The sequence below is a fragment of the Babylonia areolata genome, chromosome 14, assembly GCF_041734735.1.
Source record: "Babylonia areolata isolate BAREFJ2019XMU chromosome 14, ASM4173473v1, whole genome shotgun sequence".
Classification (NCBI taxonomy): Eukaryota; Metazoa; Mollusca; class Gastropoda; order Neogastropoda; family Buccinidae; genus Babylonia; species Babylonia areolata.
Window position 1 is genome coordinate 2714843 of NC_134889.1, and position 16572 is coordinate 2731414.

The 16572-nt window shown below is 47.4% G+C and overlaps 1 protein-coding gene across 1 annotated transcript in view; it reads left to right on the forward strand.

Annotated features, from left to right (window-relative positions):
* The first annotated feature begins 1621 nt into the window (after window positions 1-1621).
* The window catches only part of LOC143289447 (uncharacterized), a 122470-nt gene continuing 107519 nt past the window's right edge, over window positions 1622-16572 (forward strand). Inside the window, exon 1 of the mRNA XM_076598416.1 lies at window positions 1622-1798. The gene's annotated coding sequence lies outside the window, so the exon portion shown is untranslated. The remainder of the gene's footprint in view (window positions 1799-16572) is intronic.

Below are 16572 nucleotides of genomic sequence, written 5' to 3' on the forward strand. Positions count from 1 at the left end.
GAGACGAACTCAATCTCCCTGCATCTCCTCCTCCTTTCTCCTACCCCTCATTCCCTTAAATCAAATCAAATCAAATTAAAATAAAATCAAATAAACCCAGTCCAAACGAGACAAAAACCTTATCAGTTCGCAATGTCTGAATCAATCAAGTCCTTGCATCCAAGTCTTCAGACGCAAGGAAACCTTGTCAGTGTACGCTGTACAGTCCCCCCCCACCCCCTCCCCCTCCATTTTCTTCCCCGTGTGTGGCACTTGCACGTGAAGTCCGTGCTTTTCGCTCCTCAAGACTGTCTCGTCCTCTGAGTTTGTGTTCACATTCCCACCACACACACACGCAGCAGACACCGAAGTCACACGCAAGGTCGTGGTTTGTGCAGGAGAGGTCTTGAGTGGTGCACGATGCAATGGCAAGAACGGTGAGGTTTATTTTATTTTATGGCGCTCGGAGGGTTACGGTTGCAGGTTTAAGACCTGGAAGGGGTTCGTTGATCATATATGCACATACATACATACATACATACATACATATATGTACACACATACACACACGCACACACATTGCGTTCCCGCAATATATATATATATATATATATATATGTGTGTGTGTGTGTGTGTGTGTGTGTGTGTGTGTGTGTGTGTGTGTGTGTGGTACAGATAGATGAACAGAGGGCCAGGCAGATAAAAAGGACAGACAGACAGATTCGGACAGACTAAACACAGAGAGAAGCAGACAGACAGACAGAGTGGAGTGATGGCCTAGAGGTAACGCATCCGCCAAGGAAGCGAGAGAATCTGAGCGCACTGGTTCGAATCACGGTTCAGCCACCGATATTTCCTCCCCCTCCACTAGACCTTGAGTGGTGGTCTGGACGCTAGTCATTCGGATGAGATGATAAACCGAGTTCCCGTGTGCAGCATGCACTTACCGCACGTAAAAGAACCCACGGCAACAAAAGGGTTGTTCCTGGCAAAATTCTGTAGAAAAATCCGCTTCGACAGGAAAAACAAATGAAACTGCACGCAGGAAAAAATACAAAACAATGGGTGGCGCTATTGTGTATCGACACGCTCTCCCTGGGGAGAGCAGCCCGAATTTCACACAGAGAAATCAGTTGTGACGAAAAGCGAAATACAATACAATACAAGGCAATACAAGACACAGAGAAGAGGAGAGAGACAGACAGACAACCAGACAGACAGACAGACAGACAGACAGACATGCAGCATGTATCAATGATTTTAAAATATTGAAAACACCAGTTCGAAAACAAACAATGAACACTGCATGGAAACTAAAACTTCGAATGGAGAAACAAAATGTGAAGCAAACTTAATTCCACGTCTTAGATAAAACAAGGAACATTCGGACTGACTGATCCCAAAAAAGGAATGGTATTTCGTGCCTGAAATATTCCCTGTGTGGTTAAACAATATGATTTGATCTGATTTTTATTCTCGAAATAAAGACGACTTTGCAAGGTGATTTATCAAACACCGATGTGTGCTGCGTGTATCGGTGTGTCTGGCGACCGCTGTCACAGCAGACGACATTCGGGAGAGAGCGAAAGAACCCGCAGTGTCGCTGCATCCATTTGGTTTTGGGTGCCAAGCGCTTCACAGAGGCTGCTTGTCCTGTGCATGGCTTTTCACTGGCCAGCGTTAGACGGACAGTAGTGAAAGGAAGACATACCAGCACACACCTACGTCTCCGTCTCCGCAGCATCACTGCTCTGCGTCATCATTCATGGTCAGGGGGGTGACCGTGTATCAATCCGGACACTGCTGAGGGAGAGCGAAGGTGAGGTTGTGTGTGTGTTCTGCAGTTCGACGCCGATGATACACTGACAAATTGTTGTTGTTGGTTTTTGTTGTTGTTATTTTAGTTTAGAAGCTTGTGTGTGTGTGTGTGTGTGTGTGTGTGTGTGCGCGCGTTTGCATGCATGTAGGTACGCACGGGTGAGTGTGTACGCAGGTATGTGAGTGTGTGTGTGTGCGAGAGAGAGAGAGAGAGAGAGAGAGAGAGAAAGAGAGTTGGTGTGGGTATGTCGCGTGCATGCTTCAAGGTATGTGTGGGTTTGCGCGTGTGATGCACTTAATTACGAGCGCGGGTGTGCATGTGTTGGCTTGTGGGTGTGCGTGTCTGCTCGCATACCTGTGTGGTGGTGGTGTGCGCGACGCATGCAATTGTTTAGTAGTGTGTGTGTGTGCGTGTGTGTGTGTGTGTGCGCGTGCGCGTGTGTGAGTGTGTTTGTGTGTGGGGGTGTATGACGGAGTGTGCGTGTGCGTGTGTGAATGTATATGTGTGTGTGTGTGAGAGAGAAAGAGAGGAAGAGTGTGTGTGTGTGTGAGAGAGAGAGAGAGAGGAAGAGTGTGTGTGTGTGTGTATTTGTGTGTGTGTGTGTGTGAGAGAGAGAGAGAGAGGAAGAGTGTGTGTGTGTGTGTATGTGTGTGTGTGTGTGTGTGAGAGAGAGAGAGGAAGAGTGTGTGTGTGTATGTGTGTGTGTGTGAGAGAGAGAGAGAGAGAGAGAGAGAGAGAGAGAGAGGAAGAGTATGTGTGTGTGTGTGTGTGTGTGTGTGCCAGTGGTAACACGAGTGATGCCAGATGTGTATTGATGGGTTTGGAGACGTGGGTGTGATAATCGATCATGAACATCATCTGCAGAGACACTTGATATAAACACGCATGTGTTGCTAACAAATAAGTCTGCTTTTCCAAGACTGAACATGATCACAGAGGCTTTTTGACTCACTTGTGTAAACAAAGTGAGTCTGTTTTAACCCGGTGTTCGGTTGTCTGTCTGTGTATGTGTGTGTGTCTGTGTGTCCGTGGTAAACTTTAACAGACATTTTCTCTGCAAATACTGTGTCAGTTGACACCAAATTAGGCATAAAAATAGGAAAAATTCAGTTCTTTCCAGCCATCTTGTTTGAAACAATATTGCACCTCTGGGATGGGCACAATTTTTTTTTTTTAAATGAAGCCTAATTATATGCAAACTGCATTTACTGTTATATTTATATTTTTTGTATTCTCTAAACTTGGCACTTTGATCTGATATTCTGACCCAACAAGAGCAGTCATTATTATCATTTTATGTTCAAACAGGAACTTCTTTTGCTGAGCATGGAAGTTTTATTTATTTTACAAACGTTTTGGTGCAGATAGTAAAGAAGGGAAATTACTCTGTAATTAATGCTAGGGGACTTAATTTGCTTTAAACTGATCTTCCTCATCTTAAACATTACATTTTGAAATTATACTCAATACATAAAAAGCTTGGATTTTTTTTTAAAAAGTGTATCACAAGTGAGTCTTGAAGGCCTTGCCTCTCTTGTCTTCTTATTGTGGTACATTCTCGCATCTCATGTTTCGGCGAACAGGCTTTTGTGTGCACTGACAACTGTTCATTTATACAGCCATATGCCGTTGTCATGTAAAACCTCTGCTGTAAGCTCACCAAGATCAAGATTCCCCCTCTCTCTCTGTCCTCCCTCCCTCGCCCACTCCCTCTCTCTCCATTCCCCCTCTCTCTCCACACTCTCTCTGTGTCCTTCCTCCCTCCCCATCTCTTCCCCCACTCTGTCCTCCCTCCCTCCCTCTCTCTCTCTCCCCACTCTGTCCTCCCTCCCTCTCTCTCTCTCTCTCCCCACTCTGTCCTCCCTCCCTCCCTCTCTCTCTCTCCCCACTCTCTGTCCTCCCTCCCTCTCACTGTGTCCCTCCTTCCCCCCTCTCTCTCCCGATTACCCCCTCTTTCTGTCCCTCCCATCCTCCCTCCTCTCTCTTCTGCTATTTCCCCCTCTCTCTCCCTCTGTCCCTCCCTCCCCCGCTCTCTCTCTCTCTCCCTCTGTCCCTCCCTTCCCCGCTCTCTCTCTCTCTGTCCCTCTGTCCCTCCCTCCCCCGCTCTCTCTCTCTCCCTCTGTCCCTCCCTCCCCCGCTCTCTCTCTCTCTGTCCCTCCCTCCCCCGCTCTCTCTCTCTCCCTCTGTCCCTCCCTTCCCCGCTCTCTCTCTCTCTGTCCCTCTGTCCCTCCCTCCCCCGCTCTCTCTCTCTCTCTCTGTCCCTCCCTCCCCCGCTCTCTCTCTCCCTCCCTCCCCCGCTCGCTCTCCCTCTGTCCCTCCCTCCCCCGCTCTCTCTCTCTGTCCTTCTGTCCCTCCCTCTCCCCCCCCCTCTCTGTCCCTCCCTCCCCCGCCCTCTCTCTCTCTCCCTCTGTCCCTCCCTCCCCCGCTCTCTCTCTCTGTCCCTCCCTCCCCCGCTCTCTCTCTCTCTCCCTCTGTCCCTCCCTCCCTCTCTCTCTCTGTCCCTCCCTCCCCCGCTCTCTCCCTCTGTCCCTCCCTCCCCCGCTCTCTCTCTCTCCCTCTGTCCCTCCCTCCCCCGCTCTCTCTCTCTCTGTCCCTCCCTCCCCCGCTCTCTCTCTCTCTCCCTCTGTCCCTCCCTCCCCCGCTCTCTCTCTCTCTCTGTCCCTCCCTCCCCCCGCTCTCTCTCTCTCTCCCTCTGTCCCTCCCTCCCCCGCTCTCTCTCTCTCTCTCTGTCCCTCCATCCCCCGCTCTCTCTCTCTCTCCCTCTGTCCCTCCCTCCCCCGCTCTCTCTCTCTCTCTCTCTCTCTCCCTCCCCCGCCCGCTCTCTCTCTCCCTCTGTCCCTCCCTCCCCCGCTCTCTCTCTCTCTGTCCCTCCCTCCCCCACTCTCTCTCTCTCCCTCTGTCCCTCCCTCCCCCACTCTCTCTCTCCCTCTGTCCCTCCCTCCCCCTCTCTCCCCCCCCGCTCTCTCTCTCCCTCTGTCCCTCCCTCCCCCGCTCTCTCTCCCTCTGCCCCTCCCTCCCCCTCTCTCCCCCCTCTCTCTTTCTCTCTCTCGCTGTCCACCCCTACCCCTACACCCCATCCCCCATTCTTCTCTCTTTCGCCTCGGTCTGATCAATACCTCCACAGGTGAATCAGCCATCGTCTGCATGGCTTGAGCCGTCTTCTGCTGACTTAAAGCTTTCTGGTTTTTGCGTCTTCCTCGTCTTTTGTCGATCCACAACAGAGCCTTAGTGATTCATGCCACTGGAGGAAAAGGATGAAGAAGAAAGGAAGAAGGAAGTTGGAGTAGTAGAAGAAAAAAGGACGATTTATTGGCCAGTTGTGGAGGAAAAAAAAAGAAGGAAAAAAGCCCCCAAAAGATACTGTCACTGCATCAGGAATTTTATATGTTGTTCCAGCACACTCTAGTTTGATCATCGGAACAGAAAGCACGTAATGAATGATAATGATGATGATTATGATAATAATGACGACGACGATGATGATGATAATATTAATAGTAATGATAATAATAATAATAATAAAAATAAAAATAATGATGATGATGATAAGAAGAAGAATGGTGATGATGATGATCTTTCGAATTTTAAAGTATGCAGCACATGTTTCTTCATGGAAAAGTTTTAATCAAACGTCACACACACATTGTTCACAGAAGATACAAAGTCTACACATGAGTCTCCAATCTTAAGAGAAGAAGGTATAAAGAGTTGTTTAGAGACAATCTATTCGAGGAAATGATGTCTTCAGTTCTGCTGTCATATGATTGCAATTTGTTTTTTATTCATCCACGCCTTAACGCGTGTTGGGTTACGCTGCTGGTCAGGCATCTGCTTGGCAGATGTGGTGTAGCGTATATGGATTTGTCCGAACGCAGTGACGCCTCCTTGAGCTACTGAAACTGAAACTTAACGCTAGCGATACACTGTTGAAGTGTCCCAATGAAAGATTCAAGATCGGAAAAAAATGGTTTCCTTCTCGTACAACTCTTCTTCCACAACCTCTTCCATCTCTTTATACTCCTCCTCCAACTCTTCCTCCACAATCTCTGTCATCTCCTTCTCCTCCAACTCTTCCTCCACAATCTCTATCATCTCCTTCTCCTCCAACTCTTCCTCCACAATCTCTATCATCTCCTCCTCCAACTCTTCCTCCACAATCTCTGTCATCTCCTCATCCTTCTCCTCCAACTCTTCCTCCACAATCTCTATCATCTCCTTCTCCTCCAACTCTTCCTCCACAATCTCTATCATCTCCTCCTCCTCCTCCTCTTCCTCCACAATCTCTATCATCTTCTCCTCCAACTCTTCCTCCACAATCTCTATAATCTTCTCATCCTTCTCCTCCAACTCTTCCTCCACAATCTCTATCATCTCTTCCTCCTCCAACTCTACTTCCACAATCTCTATCATCTCTTCCTCCTCCAACTCTTCCTCCACAATCTCTATCATCTCCTCATCCTTCTCCTCCAACTCTTCCTCCACAATCTCTATCATCTCCTCCTCCAACTCTTCCTCCACAATCTCTATCATCTCCTTCTCCTCCAACTATTCCTTCACAATCTCTATCATCTCCTCTTCCTCCAACTCTTCCTCCACAATCTCTATCATCTCCTTCTCCTCCAACTATTCCTTCACAATCTCTATCATCTCCTCCTCCTCCAACTCTTCCTCCACAATCTCTATCTCCTCATCCTCCAACTCTTCCTCCACAATCTCTATCATCTCTTCCTCCTCCAACTCTTCCTCCACAATATCATCTCCCCATCCTTCTCCTCCAACTCTTCCTCCACAATCTCTATCATCTCCTTCTCCTCCATCTCTTCCTCCACAATCTCTATCATCTCCACCTCCTCCAACTCTTCCTCCACAATCTCTATCATCTCCTCCTCCTCCTCCTCCTCCAACTCTTCCTCCACAATCTCTATCATCTCCTCCTCCTCCTCCAACTCTTCCTCCACAATCTCTATCATCTCCACCTCCAACTCTTCCTCCACAATCTCTATCATCTCCACCTCCTCCAACTCTTCCTCCACAGTCTCTATCATCTCCTCCTCCTCCTCCTCCACAATCACTATCATCTCTTCCTCCTCCAACTCTTCCTCCACAATCTATATCATCTCCTTCTCCTCCAACTCTTCCTCCACAATCTCTATCATCTCCTTCTCCTCCAACTCTTCCTCCACAATCTCTGTCATCTCCTCCTCCTCCTCCTCCAACTCTTCCTCCACAATCTCTGTCATCTCCTCCTCCTCCTCCTCCAGCTCTTCCTCCACAATCTCTATCATCTCCTCCTCCAGCTCTTCCTCCACAATCTCTATCATCTCCTTTTCCTCTAACTCTTCCTCCACAATCTCTATCATCTCCTTCTCCTCCAACTCTTCCTCCACAATCTCTATCATCTCCTCCTCCTCCAACTCTTCCTCCACAATCTCTATCATCTCCACCTCCTCCAACTGTTCCTCCACAATCTCTATCATCTCCTTCTCCTCCAACTCTTGCTCCACAATCTCTATCATCTCCACCTCCTCCAACTCTTCCTCCACAATCTCTATCATCTCCTCCACAATCTCTATCATCTCCTCATCCTTCTCCTCCAACTCTTCCTCCACAATCTCTATCATCTCCAACTCTTCCTCCACAATCTCTATCATCTCCTCCTCCTCCTCCAACTCTTCCTCCACAATCTGTCATCTCCTCCTCCTCCTCCAACTCTTCCTCCACAATCTCTATCATCTCCTCCTCCAACTCTTCCTCCACAATCTCTATCATCTCTTCCTCCTCCAACTCTTCCTCCACAATCTCTATCATCTCCTCCTTCTCCTCCAACTCTTCCTCCACAAACTCTATCATCTCTTCCTCCTCCAACTCTTCCTCCACAATCTCTATCATCTCCTCCTCCTTCTCCATCTCTTCCTCCACAATCTCTATCATCTCCTCCTCCTCCAACTCTTCCTCCACAATCTCTATCATCTCCTCCTTCTCCTCCAACTCTTCCTCCACAATCTCTATCATCTCAACCTCCTCCAACTCTTCCTCCACAATCTCTATCATCTCTTCCTCCTCCAACTCTTCCTCCACAATCTCTATCATCTCCTCCTTCTCCTCCAACTCTTCCTCCACAAACTCTATCATCTCTTCCTCCTCCAACTCTTCCTCCACAATCTCTATCATCTCCTCCTCCTTCTCCATCTCTTCCTCCACAATCTCTATCATCTCCTCCTCCTCCAACTCTTCCTCCACAATCTCTATCATCTCCTCCTTCTCCTCCAACTCTTCCTCCACAATCTCTATCATCTCAACCTCCTCCAACTCTTCCTCCACAATCTCTATCATCTCAACCTCCTCCAACTCTTCCTCCACAATCTCTATCATCTCCTTCTCCTCCAACTCTTCCTCCACAATCTCTATCATCTCCACCTCCTCCAACTCTTCCTCCACAATCTCTATCATCTCCTCCTTCTCCAACTCTTCCTCCACAATCTCTATCATCTCCTCCTTCTCCAACTCTTCCTCCACAATCTCTATCATCTCTTCCTCCTCCAACTCTTCCTCCACAATCTCTATCATCTCTTCTTCCTCCAACTCTTCCTCCACAATCTCTATCATCTCTTCCTCATCCAACTGTTCCTCCACAATCTCTATCATCTCTTCCTCCTCCAACTCTTCCTCCACAATCTCTATCATCTCTTCCTCCTCCAACTCTTCCTCCACAATCTCTATCATCTCCTCCTCCTCCTCCTCCAACTCTTCCACCACAATCTCTATCATCTCTTCCTCCTCCAACTCTTCCTCCACAATCTATAATCTCTTCCTCCTCCAACTCTTCCTCCACAATCTCTATCATTTCCTCCTTCTCCTCCAACTCTTCCTCCACAATCTCTATCATCTCCTTCTCCTGCAACTCTTCCTCCACAATCTCTATCATCTCCTTCTCCTCCAACTCTTCCTCCACAATCTATCATCTCCTTCTCCTCCAACTCTTCCTCCACAATCTCTATCATCTCCTTCTCCTCCAACTCTTCCTCCGCAATCTCTATCATCTCTTCCTCCTCCAACTCTTCCTCCACAATCTCTGTCATCTCCTTCTCCTCCAACTCTTCCTCCACAATCTCTATCATCTCCTTCTCCAACTCTTCCTCCACAATCTCTATCATCTCCACCTCCTCCAACTCTTCCTCCACAATCTCTATCATCTCCACCTCCTCCAACTCTTCCTCCACAATCTCTATCATCTCCACCTCCTCCAACTCTTCCTCCACAATTTCTATCATCTTCACCTCCTTCAACTCTTCCTCCACAATCTATCATCTCCACCTCCTCCAACTCTTCCTCCACAATCTCTATCATCTCCACCTCCTCCAACTCTTCCTCCACAATCTCTATCATCTCCACCTCCTCCAACTCTTCCTCCACAATCTCTATCATCTCTTCCTCCTCCAACTCTTCCTCCACAATCTCTATCATCTCCTCATCCTTCTCCTCCAACTCTTCCTCCACAATCTCTATCATCTCCTCATCCTTCTCCTCCAACTCTTCCTCCACAATCTCTATCATCTCCTCCTCCTCCAACTCTTCCTCCACAATCTCTATCATCTCCTCCTCCTCCAACTCTTCCTCCACAATCTCTATCATCTCCTTCTCCTCCAACTCTTCCTCCACAATCTCTATCATCATCATCATCTCTTCCTACTCTTCCTCCACCGTTTCCTCCTCCTCCGTCTACTTGTTGTTCTACGTTCTGCCCCCCCCCACCCCACACCTCCATCCCCTCTCCGCCGCCCTCCTCCCCCCCCCCTCCCCAATATCCTCCTCCTCCTCCTCCTCCTCCCCAGTCTGTCTGGAGGTCAGAAGCGTACCGTGACAATCAGCAGTCACCAGCCAGCGTCCTGTCTGACTGTATCAGGACTTCCTGGTACACAGCCACAACATGGACCGTTTTCTTTCGCAGGTGACGCTGACCCCCACGCCCCCACGTGTGTGTCAGTTTGCACGTTTTAATCAGAAGTGACTCTCTCTCTCCCTCTCTCTCTCTCTCTCTCTCTCTCTCTCTCTCCCCCTCTCTCTCTCCCCCCTCTCTCTCTCCCTCCCTCCCTCTCTCTCAAAGCACATGCAACATAATGATGTAACAGGACCCCTGACACCAGCACTTTCACGCACACACACACACGCGCACGCACACACACACACACACCACACCATACACACATATGCACGCTCCCACACACAGACATGCACGCGCGTGCGTACACACACACACACACACACACACACACACACACACACACACACACATACACACACACACACACACACACACACACACACACATGCAGGCTCACACACACGTATATGCACGCGTACATACACACGCGCGCGCGCACACACACACACACACGCGTGAAAGAAGACCGAGGATAATGAGAAAGATGGTAGTCACATATTAAGCACACACTCACACACACACACACACGTATATGCACGCATACACACACACACACACACACTTACTTACAAGCACGCACATACTCTCACAAACGCACACACACATGCACGCTCGCACGCACGCACGCACACACACATGCACGCGCGCGCGCACGCACACACACATATGCACGCTCGCACACACAGGCATACACACATGTACACACACACACACCACATCACACACACACATGCACACTCGCACGCACATACACACACACCCACACACAAACGCATACACACACACGCGCGCGCACACACACGCACACACACACACACTCACACGCACACACACATGCACGCGCGCGCGCACACACTCACACACACACACACCACACACACACACACACACACACACACCACACACGCGTGCGCGCGCGCGCGCACTCACACACACACACACACACACACACACACACAGAGTCTCCGTGGCAACACCACAGCTTCAGAATGAAGAGTCTGCTCCGACACAATGAAAAGGAGCGAATGGGATTTTGTCACTTCGTAGCCATGGAAACGGCGGTGCCGTAATCTCTGCAAGTGAATGTGTGTGTTTGTGTGCGTGTGTGTGGTGTGCGCGCGCGCAACTACCTGCATGTGAGTGTGAATGTGAAATGAGAAAAAAAGTTTTGCGCTCATGTAAACATCGATATTTCGAGTTGTGTGTGTGTGTGTGTGTGTGAGAGAGAGAGAGAGAGAGAGAGAGAGGAGGGGGTGGGGTAGGCGGGTTGGGAGAGAGGGGGGAGAAAAAAAAGAGAAGGGTGGGTGGGTGGGAGAGAGAGGGAAGAAAGAGGGAGAGAGAGAGAGAGAGTGAATGGGAGAGGGAGGGGAGAGAGACAGAACACTGAACGCTGAAATGTTCAATATCATTATGCAGTGACACAGTAGGTACAAATCAGAACAAAATTGTACAAAACAAATCAAATGAGACGGAAGGGAAAAACAAAGTAAACGACACTACCAAGGGATAAGCGGCACTTTGGTACTTTGTCATTTGCTTTAAAAAGTCCATGTGGCAGGCGGGTACTGTGCCTTTTTTTTTCATTTGCTTAAGTCCATGTGGCAGGCGGGTACTGTGCCTTTTTTTTTTTTCATTTGCTTAAAAAGTCCATGTGGGAGGCGGGTACTGTGCCTTTTTTTTTTCATTTGCTTAAAAAGTCCATGTGGGAGGCGGGTACTGTGCCTTTTTTTTTTCATTTGCTTAAGTCCATGTGGCAGGCGGGTACTGTGCCTTTTTTTTTTTCATTTGCTTAAAAAGTCCTTGTGGGAGGCGGGTACTGTGCCTTTTTTTTTCATTTGCTTAAAAAGTCCTTGTGGGAGGCGGGGGGATGCTCATTGAAGATGACTGATGACTTGCGCGATGAGTTTGTTTAAAGTGAAGAGGAGTTGCACAACGTCGACCTCACTGTCTCGTCCGGGTTCACCAATTTCCATTGGCAAGACTAAGTGGAGACGACTGGAGGATGAGCACGGATGCAGTGGATGGCCAAGATATCCTTTCGGTATCTCATCTTGCTCTCTGCACTCCACAGTGCGTTGCTGTAACCGCCTTCTCCGTTGAACCGATAGGTTTCTTCCGCAGATTCTGCCGGATCCAGACTTCGCATGCATGGGTAGACACACCCCGGGGGCCAACTGCGTGTGGCATGCACACAGCACGGTGGAGCTAGATGGCCGTCGGTGGCTGTCCTGAGCCGACGCCTTTTTATGGATCTCGTTTTTTCGTTCCATAAGTACTGTACACAGGAAACAAAGTACATATTATCCGTATAATAAGTATTTAAGCATGTGACATCGACACACATCATATCAATACGAACACATAACAAAGTACATATGAAACATATAATGATTATTTAAGCATGCAACACCGAAACACGTATTATCAATGCGAGCACATCATAAAAATACATTGTCGAGATTGACCAGCCAAATGTAACCCTTCCTTTTTGTCTGTGCCTTTTTGCCCCTCATTTAATCCATACTATTTTTTTTTTTAAATGATTAATGTGTATTTGGACCGATGGTAGATGTTTTACGTATATTTACTGCCTCGGAATCGGATAGTGAGAGTATCGTATCTTCATTTTCTGTCATCAGTATGCCGAATGAGTCTTTTCTCTGTACTGGAGCTGTATTGAAAAGGGTACTTTTTTGTTTGTTTTTTTGTTTGTTTGTTTTCAGTTCTTCGTATCTTTTGCAGTTAAATATGAAATGGTTTTCATCTTCTGGGCTTTCGCCACACATTGGGCAAGGGGATGTTGCTCCGTCTGAATCGAACCATCTTCTGGAACCATCTTCTGTTGGCATTCAGTCCAAGTACTCTCAATCTGAGCCCCACAAAACAGATTCTGTGCCACTTGTTTGTTACGATCTTGATATATTTCTCTGTTTGAAAAATTGATTTAAATGAATAGAACCATTTATATCTATCATTGCTCTCTATTTCTCCGTGCCAGTTTTGTTTGTAACATGCTATAAATCTGTCTTTAAATTCAGATACAAAACCGCTCTCGTGCCCTACTGCTTGGCACATCCAGACCAGACCGAATCCATGTTCCGTTAGTGTTTTCTTGATGTGGAATACCCCGTTCTGTTTGCCCTTCTTCTCTTGTAGTGGCAGCATCTCGTATGCTTGTCTACACAATCGTGATGTCCGGTTTCGTCAAACATTAAAGTGTTTGATGAATGCAATGGGACACCAAGAAAGCGCTTCATTGCAAAAGTATGTACTCTTTCCATTTGATTATTTGTCATGAGTCGCCATATTTCCGCTCCATAGTTAAGACTGGTTCAATTTGTGTGTCGAAAAGTTTCCAGAAAAGCTGTGCATCAGTCGACCGTAGTCTCCTGAGTGATTTTATAATTTGGATTACACCTTTTTTCCCTTTTCTATTTGCTTCATCCCACGCAGACGTCAAACTCAATTTAGTTGTGAATAACATTCCTACATATTTATATGAATTGGTTACTTTTATGTATCTACCACCATAGCACAATTTTTTATGAGTCGAAAGATGACCTCCTTTGCGGAAGACTATAATATTGGTATTATCGAGATTTACTGTTAATTGTTGTATGTCTGTTTCTTGCTTAACGGCATTTAACTGATTTTGTAACCTAATGGGTGTATCAGAGAATAGAACATGTGGGTTGGTGGGTGGGTGGGGGAGAGAGGGGAGACAGAGAGGGAGAGAGAGAAACGTGGGCTAGGTGGGAGAGACGGGGGAGTGGGGGGGGGAGAGAGAGAAGGGTGGTTGGAAGAGAGACGGGAGAAAAAGAGAGAGAGACAGAGAGAGGTGGGTTGTTGGGTGGGATAGGGGATAATTGATACGTTTGTTTGTGAAGTGTACAAGCGCGCGCGCGCGTGTGTGTGTGTGTGTGTGTGTGTGCGCGTAAACTTGTGCAGGTGCCTGCGTGCGTGCGCTCCATTGTTTGCAGTGTGTGTGTGTGTGTGTGTGTGTGTGTGTTATGTGCAATCTTGCTCGCGTCGTGTGTAGCTTTTTGAATACAAAAGGCTACGCGCCGATGCGCAAGTCATTACACGAGACACTTTGCCAAGTAATTTCGACGGATCAGCTGACTGGCTGGCAAGGTGATGGAGATAAATGTGTGTGGGGAGAGAGGCGGGGTGAGAGGGGGTGGAGGGTTGGAGGGGGTGTGTGGGGGTTGGGGGGGGGGGGGTGTCTGGAAAAGTTTGTGAAACACGACGGCTTTGGAGATGGCAGTAGAGAAATCCATTAGTTGTGGAAGTGAAGGAGTGAAACCCCATTAGTTGTGGAACTGAAACCCGTTACTCGTAGAAGTGAGAGTAAAACCCGTTAGTCGTGGAAGTGAGAAGTGAAACCACGTGTGTTCTGGAGGTGGGAGTAAAACCCGTTAGTTATGGAAGTAACTGAATGAAACCCATAATTCGTGGAAGAGAGGAGTGAAACCCATTAGTTGTGGAGGATATGAGTGAAACACATTAGTTGTGGAAGATATGAGTGAAACACATTAGTTGTGGAAGTGAAGAGTGAAACACCATTAGTTGTGGAAGATATGAGTGAAACACATTAGTTGTGGAAGTGAAGAGTGAAACACATTAGTTGTGGAAGATATGAGTGAAACACATTAGTTGTGGAAGTGAGGAGTGAAACACATTAGTTGTGGAAGAGAGGAGTGACACATTAGTTGTGGAAGATATGAGTGAAACACATTAGTTGTGGAAGTGAGGAGTGAAACACATTAGTTGTGGAAGAGAGGAGTGACACATTAGTTGTGGAAGAGAGGAGTGAAACACATTAGTTGTGGAAGAGAGGGGTGAAACACATTAGTTGTGGAAGCGAGAAGCGAAGGTGTGACGATACATTTCTGTGTGGAACTTATTGTCAGTAAACAGCTCTCCCCCTCTCTCTGTCTCTCCATCTCTTACCCTCTCTCTCTCTGTCCCTCCCTCTCTTTCCCTCTCTCTCTGTCCCCTCTCCCTCTCTCTGCCTGTGAAAAAATTACGCTCGTATTTCTTTCATTTCACTTGTATCAAGACGAGTTATCCATTTCCAGTTTCCGATTTTTGTTGTTGCTGGTGGTGGTGGTGGTGGTGGTGCAGTTTTATGACTTCTTCAGAACTTTAGCGACAAAGATTTTTTTAGTTTTTTTTTTTTGGTTTGGTTTCTTGTGCATGTGTTCTTTGTTTATCAGAACCTCGACTCTTTGTCTCTGTATCGCTCTGTGTCCTCTGTTTTTTCTCTCGCGCACTCTTTCTCATTCTGTCTGTCAGTGTGTGTGTGTGTGTGTGTGTGTGTGTGTGTGTGTGTGTGGTGCATCAGTTGAAGATGAAACTCATTTCCTTTTTATGTGTAAGTATTATGAAGACATTCGAAAGAAATGCTTAATTTTCAGTGGTGAAAACTCAACGAACATGAACCTTACTTGTATGCTTTTGATAGATGATGAAGTAAGAATAATATCACTAGGGAAATTTATCGCCTTAGCTTGGGGTTGTCGGAAAAAGAATTAACTTTGGAAGCCATATTATAGTTATCGAAAAAACAGCTACCCTGATACCAGTTCCACAGTTTATAATTCTGAATGACTTTGTAAAATGTTTTATGGTCGATCTTTTATGCTCCTTTTTAATCTTGGCAGTATGCTGTATTTTATGATGTTGTTGTTGTTGATTTTCTTTTTTACTCTTAGCAATGTGTCAGTTTCTCTGTAAACCGCCGTTATTCTTTTGTTCAGTGTCCCCCTTGCCAATGGCAGTATGTCAGTGGCAGTAAAACAATGTCCGTGTCCGTCTCTCTCTCTCTCTCTCTCTCTCTCTCTCTCTCTCTCTCTGTTCTTTTCTTTTTTGCCCCTGAAATAAAAATTCGTTTCGTTTCTTCTCTCTGTCTCTCTCTCTCATGTGTGTGTGTGTGTGTGTGTGTGTGTGTGTGTGTGTGTGTGTGTGCGTCTCTGTGTGTGTCTGTGTGTTTGCATGCGTGTTGTGTGTGTGCGCGCGCGTGTGTGTGCGTGTGTGTGTATTTGTGTCTGTTTATGCGCGTGTGTGTGAGTGTGTGTGTGTGTGTGGGCGCGCGCGCGTGTGTGAATGTGTGTTGTTTGGAGAAGATGGAAAAGGACGGGCCCCAAGGAGCGACAGTGTGTGACAAAAGCGTCAGTGGACACAATGCGTGTCGTGTCGTGAAATATGGAGGAGGGCTTACGCACACACACACACACACACACACACACACACACACACACACACACACACACACACACACACACACACACAGACATACACACACATGCACATACGCGCGCGCGCGCGCTGACACACACACACACACACACACACACACACACACACACACACACTCACATACATCCTCTGAACCTGATCTTTTCATGATGCACAGTCTGCCAAAGACTGTCACTTGATAGGACGTGTCTGTCTGTCTGTCTCTCTCTATCTCTCTCTCTCTCTCTATCCCCCCCACTCCCCCGCCCTGCTCCCTATCTCTCGTCCCTCGCGCCCCCCTCCCACCCACTCTCTTTTCGATCTCTGCCTCCCCTTTTCTCCCCCATTCCCCCCTCTCTCTCTTCTCCCTTCTCGTTCTCTCTCTCTCTCTCCCTCTCTCTCTATCTCTCTCTCTCTATATATATATATCTCTCTCCCTCTCTCTCCCTCTCTCTCTATCTCTCTCTCTATATATCTCTCTCCTCTCGATCCAAGAACGACCGAGAGATTCAAGATTCAAGATTCAAGAAACTTTATTACTCAAGGATAAAGATTTTAGGCATTGCCTAGTCTTCCAATCTGTCCTTGTGAC